Raw genomic sequence first — 21,525 nt, 5'->3', positions numbered from 1 at the left:
GTAAAACAACAAGCTCACAACTATCAATAACTGAGCCTAAAAAAATGAACTAAGCAAACAACTAGAACATGAACAGATCCACAGAAATGGAGATCACATGGAGGGTTATCAGCAGGGAGAGGGAGGAGGGAGAATGAGGGAAAGGGTACAGGGAATAAGAAGCATAAATGGTAGGTACAAAATAGACAGGGGGAGGTTAAGAATAGTATGGGAAATAGAGAAGCCAAAGAACTTACATGTATGACCCATGGACATGAACTAAGGTGTGGGAATGATGGGGGTGGGGGTACAAGGTGGAGGAGAATAAAGAGGAGAAAAAAACTGGACTACTATAATAGCATGACCAATAAAATATATTTAAAAAAATAAAACACTTAGCTTCTATGTAGAAAGGGTAGGAAAGTTACTAAATGGGAAAAGAGACCTTAGAAATCTTAGTCATGCTTTGACCATGCTTTGACAGTTTTGAAACTGCACAGTTCATTCTGACTAGTGGCTGAGATGTATAAACTAAGCTCAGAAGAATGGACAGAAATGAAATGGTATTTAAAGCCAAAGATTGGGCCTCTATACCATCAAACTCATATGCTTTATTTCACCAAGCTCAACATCAAATCAGTATCTGCTGGAGATGTACCCCTATCCACAGCAGTTAATACAACATACTGCATTATAATTCCAGTTATACCTCTACTGCTTATTTATTTCTTTTGTTTAACAAAAATTCTCTGAGCACCTAATGTGTTCCAGGCCTAGGGTGACCAGTCATTCCAGTTTGCCTGTGACTTGGAGGGAAGGGGGTTCCCATGGACACAGGACTTTTCAGTGCTAAAATCAGGAGATCCCTGCACAAACTAAGAAGGTTGGTTACCCAAGAAGCTCTGTGCTTAAGACTGGATATAAATCCATAAAAAAGACAGTTATGGTCCCTGACCATGCTGAGCTCCACAATCTAGTGGCCTTTATTTGGGGCTCCTAGTAATTACAAGTAGGTTTGCACCCTTTAACTATATTTTCAAGTCATTCATGTTAGATTTTATTACACAGTAATCAAGTCCACCCAACACATCAAGGTGCTAACACCACAAATCTCTCAGCACAGCTGTCTGTCCATGTGGAGGAAAAATTAAGGACTTTGGAATAGGAGAGTAATCAGAAGTTCAGTTCATGAATGCGGTCATTGTTCTACTGGTTGTGAATTCCAACCAACTTTAATCACAGACTGAGCCAGTTGTCTGTTGTTCTTGGAACAGGAGGCACACTCTATCTTCAGGTTCTCAGCCCTCTTTGTGACACTGATTAAGACCTTTTGGGTGGAATTGTGCCTAATTTGGAAGGGGCCAGAAGATGTCAACCTTTCCTAGGGTAATGTAGAGGTAATCTGACTGTGGCATCTGCTCATGTAGCCATCACAGCTAGCTGGGGCATGTCTTTTTCTCCCTCATTGTTCCAGATGAATTCCTCCTATAGCTGAATGTTGGGTTAAAGAGAAAACTCTCTCATGCTTGGGTCAAAGGCATTGGGATAGCTTATTTCTCCCTTTAGAATGTCAGCCTTTCTCCCAGATAGATAATGAATACTTCTGAACCCCATAATGTGAACATGCTATTCCCCAACAGTAGCCACTCATGCATTAAGCCTGAATATCCAGGTTCCTCCATTCCAAGAATCAAAAGGATAGTTTTTAGTCTATGGTGGACTTTTTCTCTTCAATTCCCAGACTTTATTTCTGCTAGGCTTTAAGAGCAAACACCAGGCTATGTATTTTTCACATTCATCATCTTATTTATACTACACCACAAGTCAAATCAGTTATTGTTATTCCCACTTCTAGACAAAGAAACTGAGTCACAGAAAGATTAGGGGACCTTCCTTGGATCACATATTATAAGTGGACAAAGCAGAATTTGAATCCAATTCTATCAGACTCTTCTGGGAGTTGCTTTGATGATCCAAAAGGGATAGATCTTGTATACTTAGAGATATGTGTAAGTAGGACTTCAAGAATAGAAGCAATTTTGTGTCTATTGATGTCTAAATTTTGCTTGAAGATGGGGTGGGTGTGCCTGGGAACACTGAAAATCAAGATTCTTCTTTGCTGACCCCACCCACCCCATCTTCAAGGCTGGACAAAAGCCTTGGTCTACTGCCCTGCACTAGACCAAATGCTAATTTATAACTGCATGTGAGTTTGTGCTTTGAAGAAATAGGGAATTAATTTCAAACTGCTTTGAAAGTTCTTATGAGCATTTTTCAACAAATAAAACTAAAATGTCTAATTTAATTTTCATGAAAACTTTTATGGCAAAAATGTTTTAGGTGTCCTTTGGAAATATAGAGAGCAGAGAAGTTCGGAGTCATATCTTGTTTATACCACCTCGGCAGCTCTATCTCTGAGAATTGGGAATCTCAGAGCCTGACCACACTGCTTCCCATGTGCCACTCAGTGGTAGGATGGCACAGGAATCCCAGAACGAGCATTTACAAATGAGGGAAGCAAAGCCTAGAGTCATATCCCCAGTGTCTTGAAAACTGCCTGATTCATAGCAAGTGTTTGATAATTTTATTGAATATGTGAATAATTGAACAAATAAATAAAGTAAGTGATTTTTCAGAAGGTCACACAGCAGGGGAAAAAAATCCAATGTCCTAAATCTAAACTCCATCCTTGATCTATTTACATCATCCTCTTGATAGACTGGCCAACTTTAAAATGGATATTTGAATGTCAGAATGAATTGGGCACTGCACCTGACTTAAGCAATATCAAAAATTTAATTAAAGATTTGGAAAAGATGGAGTTGGTGAGAACCAGATGCCAGGACCATTTGGTGTGGTTCGTTTGATTTCTAATGAGCATCTGCTCCACATCACCAATCCCTGTACACTTTTATACAATGCACAGTTCACATTACAAAGTCAACTATTCTTTATCATCTGTGTAGTCATTCACCCTTTTGTTGTCTCTCCCTGCTAACTGTGTAATGTCTTCCCTTCCACATTTCTCGACTGCCTGTTCCCGGATGTCTCTGTCAGTCAGGTGGAACTCAGGGAATGTAAAGGCATTCCAAAGTCCACTGTAACTGATTGGGTATTTATCTACTGCTTTGGATGATCTCCATGCCTTGTATGGATGCATAGTATAGGCTGGTAGAATAACCATCCACTGATTGAGGAGCATTCTAAGGTTTATACTCAACTCTCCATTGCCTGTGCTAATAGAGGGGGTGAGGAATGTGGATGCATAGCAGATACATTTTTAAAAATCAATATATAATTTATACCCATTTTAATTGTACACTTTATTGTTTTTACAATTGTATATACCTGTGCAATCAATCATCACCATAATTAAGACAAAGCCCATTTCCAGCACCCCCAAAGTTTCTCTTGTGCCCCGTTTCAGTCAGTCCTCCCTTATTATGGCTTCCAATCTGCTGTCACTCTAGGTTAGATTTGTCTATTTTAGGGTTTTGTATAAGTGGAATCATAGGGTATGCCCTCACAAAAGTTATTTTTATTTGACTTCGGAATAGCTTCTCTGAGTTCCTCCCCAGTGATGTCTGGTTCAGGCTGATATTAAAATGTGTTCCTGCTCCCCACATCCACACTGATTTGACAGGGTGGGCAGAGCTAGGACTTGGAAGAAACATGAAAGGCAAGGTATGGAGGCTGATGAGGATAATTTTTGGCAATGAGAAGAATGTTGTTTCTTCCCAGCATTGGTAGAATATGGCGATGAGTGTATGCCCACTTTGTGCCTTGAACCTATTTTTCAATGTCACTCAGTACAACTTCTTCTAAACATAACTGCCTAGGAATTTGTGTGTTTTGTCTTGAGTGGGCATTTTCATTTGAAACTCCTGACTCTAACCAGCCTCTCTTAGCCACAGAGTCATTGCACCCTCTGGTGTAAACATGGGGATCTTTCACCCCTGTGGAACGAGGCATTCCCACCCATGCACCTATCGCCCACTGCAGCCCTCCACGGCCAGCAGGATCCCTTGGCTCCCCTCACCAAGAAGCTAAGGGTAGGGAAATGTCAGGCTTGCTCCAGCTGCTGTTAGGTTCGTGGGTCAGAGGCTGAGCTTTGTAAATACATGAATGTAGAGGAATACCCAGACATCAACTGCTTAAGAGAGGACAAGAACAGGAGAAGGGAAACCCCAGAGAAGACAGAGCAAGCTGAACAAGAAATATGAGGTGAAGGGCAGAGGCACAACCCAGAAAACAAAGCAGAAGCAATAGGGGATAGATTTTTTTCCATCTAAGAGAAATCCTAAAAAATTCACTTCTCTGCCCCAAATAAATGGATTCAAACTCAGGCTATGAGAATCCTTAAAAAGTGATTTTTAACATGCAAATGCTGATTTAAAAAAAAAAACAACCCTATACACCTCCAGGTGCTGCTGGACCTACTTAATCCCTTTAAACTTCGAATAACTTCAACTATGGTGCTTAAAGTCTCGTAAATTTTACTAGCTTAAAATCAAGAAACATCAATCATGTTCAGGAGCTTAGGGGTAGGGACAGAAGGTGAGCATCCCGATGCCATTTAAAACCACAGCACAGGCTTTTCATCAAATTATTCCAAGAAAAGCCAAAATGAAAAACGCTTAGGTTTCTGAGTTGTGATTCCATACGTTCTTGTATCTTTCTTTTTTTCAAGGGGTGGGGTAGAGTGTGAGAGAGCACTAACGTCATTTAGTCTGAAAGCAAAATGTGGCAAAGAGCTACCTTATTTAGTCCTGTTTTTATGCAAGACAAAACCAAATCAAACGAGAATTTTTTAAATACATTTTATTGATTATGCTATTATAGTTGTCCCATTCCCCCCCTTCATTCCCCTCTACCCTGCACACCCCCTCCCACCCACATTCCCCTCCTTTAGTTCATGTTCATGTGTCATAAATTCTTTAGCTTCTACATTTCCCATACTATTCTTGCCCTCCCCCTGTCTATTTTCTACCTACCATCTATGCTACTGATTCTCTGTACCTTTTCCCCCTCTCCTCCTCCCACTCCCCTGTTGCTAACTCTCCAAGTGATTTCCATTTCTGTGGTTCTGTTCCTGTTCTACTTGTTTGCTTATTTTGTTTTTTTTGTTTTTGCTTTAGGTGTGGTTGTTCATAATTGTGAGTTTGCTGTTGATGAGAATTTTTAAAACTACTGTCAAAAGTCATTAGGAAGCAGTACTGTTTTTAGTAAGGTACCAACAGAAGTGAAGTCTGTTTTTTTTTAATGATTATTTTGTGCTAGAGAGTAAAAGTTATGGATACTATTATACTAATAATAACTATCTTTCCTTTTTCATTCCCACTATATTCCAGGCACCTCCTGTGTGAAGAGATTTAGGTATAGCATCTAATTTCATCCTCACAACAGCCCCATGAGAAATATTATTCTCTTTGTTTTACAGAGGAAACTGAGGTTCAGATTGTTTAAGTAACTTGCCCAAAATCACAAAAACTGATAAATTTTGGAGCAAAAACTCAAACCCAGAGTTTTCTCTGGAAGGCTAATGTTATCCAGGATGTCATCTACATTCTGTGGTGCAATGGACCCAGCCCTCAGACTACCTGGACAAATCTCATACAACACACTCTGGTAACTGATGTGTTTTCATCTTCTTCTTTTTTGACCTGGTCTAATCTTTTCAAAACACAAAGACCTGAAAAAAGGCCTAATGTAAAGAGCATGAGAATTGCTGGAACATAATAAGAAATGGGGCTTTCTCTATAGTCACAGAATGTTTGGATTCTCTCTCAGCAATAATGAAAAAAATGCTATACTTAAGAGATGCATCTTCAGTTCAAATTGAATCTTCGTCAAACTACATTTCTCAGTGTTTTGTGAAATATATATGTATATGTATTAATTTTGCAAGTAAACATTTATATTTTATTCTCTCCTTATTGTATTTTATTTTGACAATATATACATCTTTGCAATAAAGACTTAATTGTTAAGGAATAAAATAGATGTCTCTCCACCATCGCTTCCCAAACTGTTTTCAGTGGAGTATCAGTAGCTATTTCCCCTAAAGGTCTATAGTCAGAGAGCTTTGGAAAACACCATATATGTGATCCCTAATCAGAGATCATAATGTACTTTGTCTTATTGAAGGTCCTGAGAATTCTTACCATCAAATAGTCTCTGCTTAATACAGCAATTCCAAACAGTTGACTATAGAAACTTGATTTTGTGGTTTCCATCTAATAAGAATCTTCCAGAACACCAAGGAATACAGATTAGGAAATACTACTCTTAGTAAAGACAGCTCCTCTCACCCACTGTCAGTACAGTCTCTGATCCACTCTCTCCACTGTGACCAATGTTCTTTCATTTTACAATTCGTATCAATGAGAAAACTTCTCAAAGCCTGTGAACATGTTTTTTACAACACTGAGCTCTTCACAGAGGAGAGTATATACAGTACACCACACAAATCTCTGGGTACAGCCCCTCCTGCCTTGGATGAGAAGAGAGAGGAATTAGAGGAGGAGGAGGGTGTCTCATTTAGCAGCTTTCTGGTGATGTGTGTTTAGCAAATCTAATGTTTACTAGACAATTAATTGTCTTAGTTTGGGGTCCTCCAGAAGCTGACCTTGAAACAAGGGGTTTAAGAGCAATTAGTTTATTTGGGAGTTAATCCAAGGAAATACCAGTAAGGGAATGAGGAAGTGAGTCAGGGAAGGGAAGACAGCCAATAAAAAGTGAATTATTAAGCCAACTACACAGTGAACAACTATAGCTTGATTCTGCTGGGAAACAGTGTAAAATACCTCATAATTATTCCACCCAAGGGATGAGGTTGCTAAGATATTTATACATCATCTCCCATCATTCATTGGTTCAAGGATGCTGGGAGGGAGCAGGGCAGCTAATTTTCCAGAACTTCTTGAACTTCCATATATTTTGGGCCTAGTGATTTTCTAGAGTTCCAGGTAAAGTCCTTAGGCATCAAGACACAGGTACTGGCAGTCAGATGTCTACAACATGTTGCGGTGGTAAATCCTGAGAGATATGGGTCTGCCTCATTGTCTCTCATACTAGCTCCATATCTCCAGATGGGAAACTAGGTTGAAAGGGAGTTAAGTGTACCCCCTGAGCAACTGTTCCAGGTATTTTTGAGGTGCAAGGCTGTGCTGAACATGACCTTGAGTTCATAGTCCCAAGACAAGTAGATAACTATCTGAGCACACGGGTGACACCAATTCCTCCTCTTCCGCCAGTTGCAGTGGCTGTTTTCTGGCTCCACAAGAGTAATATCCCACCCTGGCTGGCATAGCTCAGTGGATTGAGCGCAGGCTGCGAGCCAAAGCATCACAGGTTCAATTCCCAGTCATGGTACATGCCTGGGTTGCAGGCCACGGCCCCAGCAACTGCACATTGATGTTTCTCTCCCTCTCTCTCTCTCTCTCTCTCCCCCTCCATTCCCTCTCTAAAAATAAATAAATGAATGAATAAGAGTAATATCCCCATTACAAACAGTGATTCTCAATAGCTGAAAGTGAGGGCACACCACATTCCCCCGTAGATGATGCATGGAAATTCAGGGATGGCAGAGTCTGTATTTAAAATATCTGTTTCCAACCACCTGATTCCCCCACCACGCCAAGTCCCTTGATGCTAGGGCATTGTGAGGAGTAGTAATAGCAACAAAGGATGGACTAATTCCTGATCAGATGAAGTCAGTCAGTCAATGTGCCTCTGAAACAAGCAACTGTTTCAGCTAAGTTATTGCCTTTTTCCTAAACATGTAAGAAAAGATACAGTGAGGCATCAAAGAAAGTAGTTTTCACTTTGAGCCAAGGATGGTATGAGTGTTTCAGGAAGTTGGCAAAAGGCCAGAGTTGGGGGGAAGGTGTGAGCAAAATTATAGTTGCAAACTACTTGCAGTGGTTCACCTTGAGACCGCCATTCAGCATTCAGTTAAGTTGGAAGTCAGAGGTTCCCTGTTTTGCTTCAAGGGATTACTACTTTCTATTCCATTTCCCTAACATCTCATCTGCTAGCCTTCCTCTTTTCCATGAATTCATCCCTATTAATAAAATGATTACAGATGTGGCTAGTTTACGAGTGATAATGTCAATCATTTATGTCAAGGAGAACCTAGTTACTTTGTCTCCACAGTATTCCAAACTACTTTTGTTTTGTCAAGTTGTGGAAAGTAAGTCAAAGAGAAGGCATTTGAGGAAGGGCCAGGAGCATTTTAGGAAGGGCCGGGAGTGATGATCCTCTCAGTAAATTGTGCTTCTTTACCAACATAATAAAAGTCATTATAGGTGCTTATAATCTTCTCTCCAAGCTCCTAAGTATTTTAGCAAAGCATCTTCTCTTCTGGTTATCATCTTTGTTGCTGAACACAGCTTCAGGGAAGGCAGGAGCAATACTGCTTGGCCCAACTCTGACCTCTTCCAGTTGGAACTTTTCCTTTTCACAACTCCTATGCATACAAATGCTATTTATAATCTGAAGTCTGGACTTCAGATATTGACTAAGAGTCTCCATCCACCTGCCCTTTACCTCTGGGAAAAGAAAGAACACAAGCCATCTTCACTTCTCTGTAGGCTCCTCACCTCTGTACCTGAGTAAGAAATCATGTCAAGGCGGTAACACGATCAAGCACACTGAGTGGGCATTACTTAGTAAGGGATGGCGTCTCTCTCTCCACCACTTTCCTTTCTTCCTCTTCCCTATACATTGCTGAAGAGGGCATCTAGCTCACAGTTTTCTTCCCCTGTGCTTGCTGCTGTACACTCATCTCTTTGTGTTCTTGTTCCATGAAGGAGGTCTGCAACTTGGGTTTATGCCTGAAGGAAGGAGAGGCACAGGTGACCCTCTGGCCTAGGTCGTGTGCTCTGAACCATCTAGCAAAGAAAGAGGCACTTAGCTTTCAAACACAAGCCCAGATGAAGAGCTGCTTTCCTTTGTCATTTCTCCTTTTACATAGATTGTCCTTAGGAAGTTTATGGGAAAGAGAGAAGACTGTGTCCCTTGTTTAGGGATGGGGTTTGGGCATTTCTTGGGGTTTCCTGGACACCTTCTTCTTGGCCCCCATGTTTACTGTAAATATTTCAAACAAACAGAAAAATTATAAAAATAAAACAATGAATACCTGTATATTCTCCTCCTAATTCACCAATTGTTAACATTTTGCCATATTCACTTTATCTACATGCGTGGTGTGTATACATGTGTATTTTGGGGTTTTTTAATTGTTTTGAACCATTTGAAGGTAAATAATAGAAATCATAACACCTCATCCCCAGTACTTCATAATACATCTCCTAAGAATAAGGACATTATCTTCTATAACCACAATACTATTACATCATCTATGGAAATGAATAATTATTCCACAATACCAAATATCCCCAATTGTTGCAAAAATACCATTTATAGCTTTTTTGTTGTGCTAAAATATACCTAATGCAAAATTTACCACCTTAACTAGTTTTAGTGTGCAGTTTAGTTTATTAAGTATATTTATACTGTTGTACAACCATCACCACCATGCGTGTCCAGAATTTTTCATCTTTCCACACTGAAACACTACTCCCATTAAACAATAACCTCCCATTCCCTCCTACCCCCACTTCCTGGAAATCACTATTCTATGAATTGTCTCTCTGAATCTGACTATGCTAGGGACTTCATATAAGTGGAATCATACAATATTTGTCCTTTGATGTCTGGCTTATTTCACCTAGCATAATGTCTTCAAGGCTCACTGATTTTATAGAATGTCAGAATTTCCTCTCTTTTAGGGCTGAATAACAGTCTTATATGTATGTGCCACATTTTGTTTAGCCATTCATCCATTTATCTGTTGGCTACTGTGAATGAGTTTGCTAATAAAACCAATGGTTGTTGGTGCCAATTCAATACCAACAAGAATCCCCAACTTGGGGTGCAGTGAAGAAGGAAAGTTTATTCAGTGCAAAACAGTTCAATTGTGAAACAGCATGGCCAGTATGGCTAGTATGGCCAGCATGGCTGTGAGTTGGCCCTGGAGCCAGGCCCGTCTCCAGATGAACAGTTGTACTCTGCTCCTTGCTCATCTCCTCTGCTCTGCGCTGCTCTGGCAGACATCTTTGGTGTTTCAGCTCCAGCTAGGAAAACAGTCTTCCATGGAAAGGGAAAGTGTACTCCCAGAGTCAGAAGGAAGTTGACTTCTTTTAATCCTCACCAGAGGACATGCCTATTGATTTTTAGAGAGAGGAAGGGATACAGGGGAGCAGCGTGAAGAGAAATACCAGTTCTAGAGAGAAACATCAATTGATTGCCTCCTCTTGCCATGCCTAGACCATGGATTGAACCCACAACCTAGGTTATATGCCCAGGGATTGAATCTGCAACTTTTGTTGCATAGGACAATGCTCCAACCAACTGAGCCACCCAACCAGGGCAGGAGTTAACTTACAGAGACAGAAATCCCCATCTTTAGTCCCTGATTGGTCCATCCTCATGCAAATGAGAACTCCAAATTCTTGCAGTTTGGTCCAAAAGGAACTGTCCTGATTGATCAGAAAGGGGCTGCTCTGATGGGTTGGTGAAGAAGCTGAAGGGGATAGAGCTATGCAGCTCCAATTAGATGAGGGAAAGTATCAGTCCTATTGGTTGAAATAGGATTAAAGGAATTACTTCATAAGGGCTGACTCAGATGGCAGAAACAGGGCAGGCAGGCAGTTCAGTGCAGAAGCAAGTAGTTCAGTGCAGGCTTCTTCTTGATGGGCAGTTTGCATGGGAAGCCCCTGTGTAGGAATGGCTGCTAGGCTGTTTTTTGTGTTTGTTTTTAATTTGAGCCCCCTTAGTCACTAGGAGCCATTTTTAGTAAGTATCTTCTTTTTCAGGACCTACACTATGAATATGTACACCTTAGTATGACCTTGTGTTACCTTGAATAGTTATACAAATATCTGTTCAGGTTCCTGCTTTCGATTCTTTTGGGTATATACCCAGAAGTGGGATTGCTGGATCATATAGTAATTCTATGTTTAATTTTTCGTGGAGTTGCCATACTGTTTTTCATAGAAGCTGTACCATTTTAACATTTTTATCAGCAGTAGTTATAGTATCTCTGCATCCTCACTAACTTGTTATTCTCTATTTTGTTGCTAATAACTATTCTAATGGGTGTGGTCTCATTGTGGTTTTGATTTGCATTCCCCTAATGGTTAGTGATATTGAGCATCTTTTCATGCACTTATTGACCATTTGAATACCTTCTTTGGTGATATGTCTATTTAAGTTCTTTGCCCATTTAATCTAGTGATTTTTGTTGTTCATTGTGTCCTTTGGTGCACAGAAGTTTTAATTTAAGTGTAGTCCAATTTAGTTGTTATTTTCTTTTGTTGCCTGTGCTTTTAGTAGCTCCTAGAAAGTTTAAAATTACATGTGGCTTGCATTATATTTCTGTTGGACAGTGCTGGCCTGAAAGCTTGATTAAATTCAATTTTGAAAGAATACCTCACAGGCAATGCTGTGTATTACACAATGGATCCCAGCAGGTTTATAATATCAGGTTGTCTCACTAGAACCAATGCTAAGTTTGATCATATGGTTAAAGTGGTAACTTCCACATATCTGGATTATAAAATATTTTTCCCTTTGCAGTTTCTAAATAATTTGTAAGATAACACTTTGAACGGCAGAATATCTTTTTAAATATCATCAAACCTTGATACCAGTTAATCCTCAGTGAAACCCACTCGTACAGACTGACAGTAAGGCTATATAATCAATGAGTCAGATCCTATATGCATGAGCCTCTTAAGGAAGGCAGTTCAGATAACTCCCTGCAGTTTAGAGCCCTCAACTTTTTCATGGCTGCAACAGTCAGAAAACAAGCCATGCCTGTCCTTTCCTCCATCGGCCTTCCTAAGGCTTACTTCCTAAGTAAGTAATCAGTAACTGTACTTAAAACTTACCAGTCATTTCCATTGTAACTGTACCTAAAGTTATCCAGATCTCATTCCCATCTTGTTACTGGCACTAAACCTCCACTCCTGCATTTTTGAAAAGGCCATTTCTCATGCACTGAAACACTTCCCTCGTGTCTTTCAACTTGGTTCCCACTTTTTTCTTTTGTTCTGCAACCATACCAACATCTGTACCAAGACTGGTGGTTCTTAGAGCTTCCAGAGCTATAAACTCCCACAGTGCCAAAGAAGCCTTGTATGCTCCAGAGTCTGCCCTGGTTTGAGCCATGCTGAGTCCATGTGAAATGGGGAAGACAATTTTTGTAGGGCACTTTATCCCAGATGCCACAGTGGCACCTCTGTTTGTGCTCCTCTGCCTTATGGAATCAGTTGTGAAATCATATTCCTTTTTGTGCAAGTCGCTATAACTTGGCTCATCATAAATACCCAGTACAGACATCTTGCTCTCTCCTGATTCCTCTTTTCTCCCCACGTGCCTGAGCAAAAACACCTTCCCACTTCCTTTAGCCAAATCAGCTCCTGGCACCCATACCTACTTTTCTCCAGAGGGATATGAATCTCATTTAGGGTCCAGGTGGGATAACAGTCATACTCTACATTACAGTATCTAAGTAAGGATAAACCCTCAGTAAAACTTCTAAATTTCCTTCTATATGTTTGTGTCGCTGTAAGCCCAAATGATTGATATTGTCCAGCTAGGTCTTAAGGTTTAGTCCCATGATAAATAAAAAGAGATACTTCTGTTGTCATAATAAAGTTGACTGTATTTCCCTATGGGTACTAGACATACCAGGGAAATAAAAAAATATCTTATCTAATTGCTACGTTGTATACTTGAAACTAATATAATATTATATGTGAACTATAATTAAAAAATAAATTATTTTTAAAAGAGAGATACTTCTGACTCTTCCAGGAAAGACAGTGGACTCAAGAATCTCAGAACAAAGGAGGAAACTAAGATTACGCAGAAGTGGTATAAAATCTTAAACCACACAATTTTTAGAAGAAAAGCACAGAAGAAAATCTGCAACCTTGAGATGGGCAAAGATCCCTTGGCATCAAAAAAATGATTTAAAAAATTAATAAATTGGTCTTTTACATTTTCAGTTAGGTTTATTCCTAGGTATTTTATTTTCTTTTTTGAAGAAATTGTAAATGGGATCATTTTATTATTTTCCCATTCTGTTAGTTCATTAGTGTCATATAAAAATGCAGCTGATTTCTGGATATTAATTTTGTATCCTGCTGCTCTGATAAATTCATTTATCAGTTCTGATAGTTTCTTGGTAGAATCTTTGGGGTTTTCTATTTATAGTGTCATGTCATCTGCAAATAAAGACATAAGTTTTACTTCTTCCTTTACCATTTGGATGCCTTTTAATTCTTCTTGTCTGATTGTTGTGGCTAGTACTTCCAGTACTATGTTGAATAAGAAAGGTGAAAGAGGACATCACTGTCTTTTTCCCAATATTAAAGGGAATACTTGTAGTTTTTGTTCATTGTGCATGATGCTGGCAGTGGGTGTGTCATATATGGCCTTTATTATGTTTAGGCATGTTCCCTCTATTCCTGCTTTGCTGAGAGTTTTTGTCACAAATGGGTGCTTGATTTTATCAAATGCTTTTTCTGCATCTATTGGCATGATCATAAGGTTTTTATTCTTTATTTTGTTTATGTGGTATATCACATTTATTGATCTTCAAATTTGTAACAACCTTGCATTCCCGGAATAAATCCCACTTGCTCATGGTGTATGATGTTTTTGATGTATTGTTGTATTTGGTTTGCTAATATTTTGTTAAGGATTGTAGCTTCTATGTTCATCAGGGATACTGGCCTATAATTTTCTTTCTTTGTAGTGTCTTTATCTGGCTTTGGAAGTAGAATAATGCTGTCCTCATACAAGAAGCTTGGAAGCCTTCCCTCCTCTTGAATTTTTTTGAAATAGTTTGAGAAGGAAAGGTGTTAGTTCTTCACAGAATGTTTGGTGAAATTCACTTGTGAAGCCATCCAGTCAAGGGCTTTTGTTTGTTGTGAGTTTTTTATTACTGCTTCAATTTCACTAGGTGTAAGCTGTCTATTCAGATTCTCTGATTCTTCCTGATTTAGTTTTAGAAGATTTTATGCTTCTAAGAATTTGTCTATTTCACCCAGGTTGTCCAATTGCTTGGCACTTAATTGTTCACAATATTTTCTTACAATCCTCTGTATTTCTTTGGTGTCCATTGTTATTTCTCCTCTTTCATTTCTAATTTTATTTATTTGGTCTTCTCTCTTTATAAGACACTGAAGAAAGAAATTGAAGAAGATACAAATAAGTAGAAGCACATACCATGTTTATGGATAGGAAGAATTAACATCATTAAAATGTCCACACTACCCAAAGCAATCTTTAGAGTCAACACAATTTCTACCAAGATTCCAATGTCATATTTCATAAAACTAGAACAAATATTTCAAAAAAATTTTATGGAATCACAAAGTGACTCACATAGCAATAGCAATCCTGAGAAAGAAGAACAAAGTTGGAAGAATCACACTACCTTACATTAAGCTATACTATAAGGCTATAGTAATCAAAACAGCATGGGACTGGCATAAAAACAGACACATAGATCAATGGAACAGAATAGAAAGCCCAGAAATAAACCCATGCCTTTATAGTCAATTAATATTTGACAGAGGAAGCAAGCACATACAATACACTAAAGATAGTGTGTTTAATAAATGGTGTTGGAAAAACTGGACAGATAGATGCAGAAAAATGAAATGAGACCACCTTCTTTCACTACACACAAGAATAAATTCAAAATGGATTAAAGACAAATGTTAGACCCGGAACCATAAAAATCATAGAAGAAAACATAGGCAGCAAAATCTCAGAAACTGCTCATAGCAATATTTTATTGGACACATCTCCCCAGGCAAGGGAAACAAAAGCAAAAAGTAGACAAATTGCACTACATCAAAGTAAAAAGTTTTTGCACATCAAAGGAAAATATCAAAATAAAAAGACAAACCACAGAATGGGAGAACATACCTGCTGATACACCTGACCAGAGGTTAATATTCAAAATGTATATGAAACTTATAAAACTCAACACAAAAAAATAAACAACTCAATTAAAAAATGGTCAAAGGACCAGAATCAACACTTCTCCAAAGAGGACATATGGATGGCCAATAGACATATGAAAAGATGCTCAATGTTATTGATCATCAGAGAAATGCAAATTGAAACCACAATGAAATATCATCTCACATTTGTCCGAGTGATTATCATCAATAAATCAACAAACAACACATGCTGGTGAGGGCATGGAGAAAGGGGAACACTTTTTCACTGTTGGTGGGAATACAGATTGGTGCAGTCACTGTGGAAAGCAGTGTAGAGATACTTCAAAAAAATTAAAATGAAACTGCCTATGATCAGCAATACCACTTTTGGGAATATATCTGAAGGAACCCAAAACACTAATTTGAAAGAACATAAGCGCTTCTATGTTCATCACAGTGTAATTTACAATCACCAAGATATGGAAGCAACCCAAGTGTCTATCAATAGATGAGTGGATAAAACAACTGTGGGACTTTTACACAATGGAATACTACTCAACCATAAAAAAGAAGAAAATTTTGCCCTTTTTGACAGCATGGATAGATCTGGAGAACATTATGCTAAGTGAAATAAGCCAGTCAGAGAAAAACAAATAGCATATGTTTTCACTCATATGTGGAATCTAATCAACATTCTGAACTAACAAGCACAATAGAGACAGACTCTATCAACAGATAAAGAGCAGACTGACAGCAAAGTGGGGGGTTAAAGGATGGAGGGACTGAGCAAAAAGGAAAAAGTACTGATGGACATGGACAATAATGGGGTGATTACAGGGAGTAGGGGCATATAAGGGGACTAAGTAATAATGGAAAAATAAAATAAAAAATAAATAAAATAAATTCAAACATAAAGTTAATAAATTGGACCTAGTCAAAAAATTTTTAATGTTGCTTTCTGAAAGGACACTTTAAAAATGCCACAGAATGGGGGAAAGTATTTGCAATATACATATCTGTTAAATGACTTATATCCAGACAATATAAAGAATTCTTACAGATCAATAATAAAAATACAAATAATATAATTTTAAATGGGCAAAAAATTTGAAGCAACACTTCACCAAAGAAGATATATGAATGGCTAATAAGCACATTAGTTATTTTGAATATTAGTAATTATGCTAACTAATACCATAATGAGGCTGAGCTGGTCTGGGCAGGGGTGGGGGCAGGTGGCAGTTAGGTAAGGGTGTCATGAGCATCTCTGTTTCCATCTGAGCTGTCGACTTGTTGGTGCGCTCAGCGACTTGACATGTTGCACCAACTGTCGCTGTGTCAGTGCATTACAATGCCATCTCGAAACAACCTGGCTCCTGGAATCCCCAGTATTAAAGTGAAATACTCAAGGCTTTCTAGCACGGATGATGGTTACATTGACCTTCAGTTTAAGAAAAGTCCTCCTAAGATCCCACATCTTAGCAAGCAAGCAAGGCCATTTTGCTTGCTACAGTGCTGTTTTTGATTGGCACCTTTCTCAATATCATAGGTTCCCTCCTGCTGGCAGGCTATATCAGCCAGGGGAGCAGGGAAGCGGGGGCAGACCCGTGCTCCTGTCCTTATCATGGCATCCTAGTGTTCCCACCGAGATTTTCCCATCTTCACATTGCCTGCTATGCATCCAAAGGCTACTTGGGTTACTCCTGAGATGACATTCCAGGCTTTGATGACTAGCACCCACCTCAGGCCTGAGGAACAGGCAGAGAGAACTGAACCCAGCTTAAGATGCTGAGCAGAAACTATGGCTAAGGGCTAAGGAATCCTGCAGTTTGCAGATGTTTACCAAAATAGTGGCCAGGTTTTATGGGTCCATCATCCTAAAGACATTAACTGAGCTTACAATTAGCTAATTAGGGCACACTGTTTTTCATCTTATGGCCCTGACAAAGAGCTAAGCTTTTCTACGTGAACCTTTATCATGGAAAATTACAAAGTTAATTGTAAGGAAAAATGGGAGGTCATTCTGTAGTAAAAAGTGTTACTACCACCACCCTTTTTGAGTTGAGCATTTCTTTTAAATAGTCTTTATTGTCAGTTTGCTCTTGTGGCAAATGGAAAAATGTGATATATCAAATTTCTTATTACTAAGTAATTTATTTTGAAAATATTTTGTTTAAAAATATCCTATCCCTTGTGCTCTAACTTCATGTTCTAGAGGAAAACCTTGGAAAAAACAAATATTAGTGAGGATGCATCTGTAACATTATGAGCAATCAGAAATTTTTTTAAACCTCAGAGCAAGTTTTCAAAATGTAAAAACTTTCTCTGTTCACCACTCCTTGGCCAGCTCTGGTCTAGTTCACCAATAGGTTGGGCACCATGTATAGTAATTTGGGTAATTCTATCCTTTACAGATTAGGGTGATCTACATGCAATGTCTTTAAAGACTAGACCTTCAGCTGTTTTCTAAGGAAAAATGTAGATAAGTGGTTGTTATTTAGAGTTTACAACCCCATTGTTAGCCCCTTTTATTATTATGTCATTCTCCTGAAGATCTCAAGATTTCACCTGGGAGGACTTCCGGCTAAGATGCAGGCATAGGTAGACACACTGTGCCTTCTTGCACAACCAAAAGGACAACCACAATTAAAAAAAAAAAAACAACTACCAGTACCGACAGAAAATCATACCATATGGAAGTCTGACAACCAAGGAGTAAAGAAAACATACTCATCCAGACCAGTAGGAGGGGCTGAGTTGGGCAGCCAGGCTGGACAGGACTTGCGGCAAGGCTGCAGCATGTGGAGCAGGCAGTTCTATGTTTTGCGGCAAGGCTGCAGCATGTGGAGCAGGCAGTTCTATATTCGCATGCAAATAAACTGTGGGAAACAACTGAGGAGCAAGACAGACCTTGCAACCCAGGGCCCAGCGCAGGAAACAAAGCCTCAAACCACTCATTGAAAACACCTGTGGGGGCTGAGGCAGAAGTGGGAGAAACCCCAGACTCTCTGTGGAGAGACCCACAGAGTCCTAGAACATACACAAACCCACCCACATGGGAATCAGCACAAGAAGGGCCCAGGTTGCTTGGGGGAAGTGGGGGAAGTGACAAATCTGGCAGAGAGCAGAGCAAGCACCATTGTTCCCTTTCGGACCCCTGCCCCACAAACAGTGTCACAACCCAGTGACTGGGTTGCCCCACCCTAGTGAACACCTAAGGCTCCGCCCCTCAGTATGTAACAGGTACACCAAGACAAAACAAAAATGGCCCAAACAAAAGAACAGATCAAAGCTCCAGAAAAAAATACAACTAAGTGATAAAGAGATAGTCAACCTATCAGATGCACAGTTCAAAACCCTGGTAATCAGGATGCTCACAGAATTGGTTGACTTTGGTCACAAATTAGATGAGAAAATGAAGGCTACACTAAGTGAAATAAAGGAAAATGTACAGGGAACCAATAGTGATAGGAAGGAAACTGGGACTTAAATCAACAGTGTGGACCACAAGGAAGGAAGAAACATCCAACCAGAGAAGAATGAGGAAACAAAAATTCAAAAAAAAAAAATGAGGAGAGGCTTAGGAACCTCCAGGACATCTTTAAATGTTCCAACCTCCAAATTATAGGAGTACCAGAAGGAGAAAAGGAAGAGCAACAAGTGGAAAAGTTATTTGAACAAATAATGAAGAGAACTTTCCCAATCTGGCAAAGGAAATAGACTTCCAGGAAGTCCAGGAAGCTCAGAGAGTCCCAAAGAAGTTGGACCCAAGGAATCACACACCAAGGCACATCATCATTAAGCTATCCAAGATTAAAATGAAGGAGAAAATCCTAGAAGCAGCAAGAGAAAAGGAGGCAGTTACCCACAAAGAAGTGCCCATAACACTATCAGCTGATTTCTCAGAAGAGACCCTACAGGCAAGAAGGGGCTGGAAAGAAGTATTCCAAGTCATGAAAGGCAAGGATCTACGCCCAGATTGCTCTATCCAGCAAAGCTTTCGTTTAGAATGGAAGGGCAGATCAAATGCTTGTCAGATAAGGGCAAGTTAAAGGAGTTCATCATCACCAAGCCCTTATTATATGAAATGTTAAAGGGATTTATATAAGAAAAGAAGATAAAAAATATGAACAGTAAAATGACAGCAAACTCACAATTATTAACAACCACACCTAAAACCAAACCAAACCAAGAAACAACTACAACAGGAACAGACCACAGAAATGGAGATCACATGGAGGGTTATCAACAGGGGAGTGGGAGGAGGAGAGAGGGGGAAAAGGTACAGAGAATAAGTAGCATAGATGGTAGGTAGAAAATAGACAGGTGGAGGGCAAGAATAGTATGGGAAATGTGGAAGCCAAAGAACTTATATATATGACCCATTAACATGAACTAAAGGCAGAGCATATGGGTGGGAGTGGGTGTGCAGGGTGGAGGGGAATAAAGGGGAGGAAATGGGACAGCTGTAATAGCATTATCAATACAATATATTATTTTAAAAAAAGATTTCACCTGAATCCTTAGGGAACTAGATTGCCTTAGTTTGATTTTGTTTCTTAGCTGGCGAAAAATGACTTACATTCAAATGAAATTAAAATGTCAACATCTAAAAAAAACATAGAAATGCCATTGTACACCCATTAGAATAGCAAAAAATTTAAAAAGACTGACTATATTATCTGTTGGCAAGGATGTGAACCAACTGAAACTCTCTTATAATGCTGTTGGAAATGTAAAGTGGTACAGCCACTTGGAAAAAGAGTGTCAGATTTTAAAAATGCTAAACATACACCTGTCATTTGGTGTAGTCATTGAACTGCTATGTACCAGAGAAAATTAAAACAAACACTAAAGTTTGTTCATGAGCATTCATATTCAGCTTCATACATAATAGCCCCAAACAGAAAACAACTCAAATGTCTCTCAACAAGTAGATAAACAAAATGTGATATAGTCATGCAATGGAATACTATTCAGCAACAAAAATGAATAAATTATTGATATGCCAATAAGATGAATGAATCTCAAGATAATGACTGAGTGAAAAAAGCCAGACACAAAAAAGCTTATACTATAAAATTATATTATACAGAATTCTGAAAAAAGCAAACTTCCCTACAGCTACAGAAAGCAGATCAGTCTTTCTATGGGGCTAGGGGCAAAGGGAAAGATGGACTGCAAACATGTACAAGGAAACTTTGGGGGATGATGGAAGTCTTCTGTGTATTGATTATAGGGGTGATTTCTCAGGGGATGCATCAGTCAAAACTTGTCAATTTTATAAATTTACAAAGTGACAAAGAGACTTAAAGAAGAGAGGGAGTGGGAAGCTGAGAGCCCCTCACATTCCCAGAGAAGTTTAGAAAAGACTTCTTTCTTTGGGTGGGGGGGTGAGTGGCAGGCTGGAAACCGACTGGACCAAGTGCCAGATAGCTACGGTCAGAAGAAAAGTCTCCCCTGTCCATGAGGACCATTCCAATGGCAATCAATCTGAGCCCTGTGAGCCCTGCACACACCCCACCTAGACAGCTTTCACCTTCCCAGCCCATCTGTCACTTCTTGTAAGGCTCTCTTTCTCCAAGAATTATTTTCTAATTTATCTCTGCCCATTCTACATTCAAAGCATGATTTCTACTAAATCATTTATACTTCCTTTCAAAGCTAGTTGTTGCTAACAACTATATGTGCTTTTTGGGTCACATATTATTACCAAATGTTGGAAAGGAAGTGGGAAAATAAGACCTTCATTCACTACGGGTGCAGCCATTTTGAAGGACAATTGAGTACCTTCAAATCCAGCAAGCTGACCCCTGGGTATACACCTGGGAAATTCTTTCAGGGAGTGCAAGGAGATGTACATAAGAAAGTTCACTGCCACACCGCTGAGGGTAACCTAAGTGTCCATCTCTAAGGAAAATACAAGTAAAACATGGGGTATACATCAACAGGATAAAGAACTAGATTTTTATATAAGCAACCTGAATTAATCTCAAAAACAGTTGAGGGAGAAAAGTAAAAACAGAATGAGATTTATAGCACAATTCCATTTATGTATTACACACCCACATAAAACAGCCTTGTATGTTTTTGTAAGGGTGCCCATATATTTAAATAAGCATCCATCAGATGGATTAAAAGGACTATAATATATTACAGTGAATTCCTATGGCAGGAGGGCAGTGGAATTGGGAGTGGTGGATGTAGAAGGGAAGTGAAAAGAAAAAAAATAAAAATTTAAAAAATTCTTAAAAAGAGAGAAGGTTTGCCTTGGCCAAGTAGTTCAATTGGTTGGAACATCATTCTGTAGACCAAAAGACTGCAAGTTCAATTCCTAGTCAGGGCACATATCTAGGTTGTTGGTTTGATTCCTGGTTGAGGTACATATGAGAGGAAACCAATTGATGTTTCTCTCTCACATCAATGCTTCTCTCTCCCTTCCTCTCTCTCTAAAATCAATTAAAGTATGTTCTCAGGTGAGGGCTTTAAAAAGAGAGAGGGAGGGTTCTTCCATGGA

At 39.1% G+C, this 21,525-nt stretch overlaps 1 pseudogene; it reads left to right on the top strand.

Moving 5' to 3' along the window:
- The first annotated feature begins 16,323 nt into the window (after positions 1 to 16,323).
- Positions 16,324 to 16,742, top strand: LOC123827447 (annotated as a pseudogene).
- Positions 16,743 to 21,525: the final 4,783 nt, after the last annotated feature.

The sequence above is a fragment of the Phyllostomus hastatus genome, unplaced genomic scaffold (assembly GCF_019186645.2).
Source record: "Phyllostomus hastatus isolate PE091 unplaced genomic scaffold, TTU_PhHast_1.1 phas_contig_86, whole genome shotgun sequence".
Lineage (NCBI taxonomy): Eukaryota > Metazoa > Chordata > Mammalia > Chiroptera > Phyllostomidae > Phyllostomus > Phyllostomus hastatus.
Note: the sequence above shows the minus strand (reverse complement) of the source record. Positions and strands in the feature narration are given on the sequence as shown.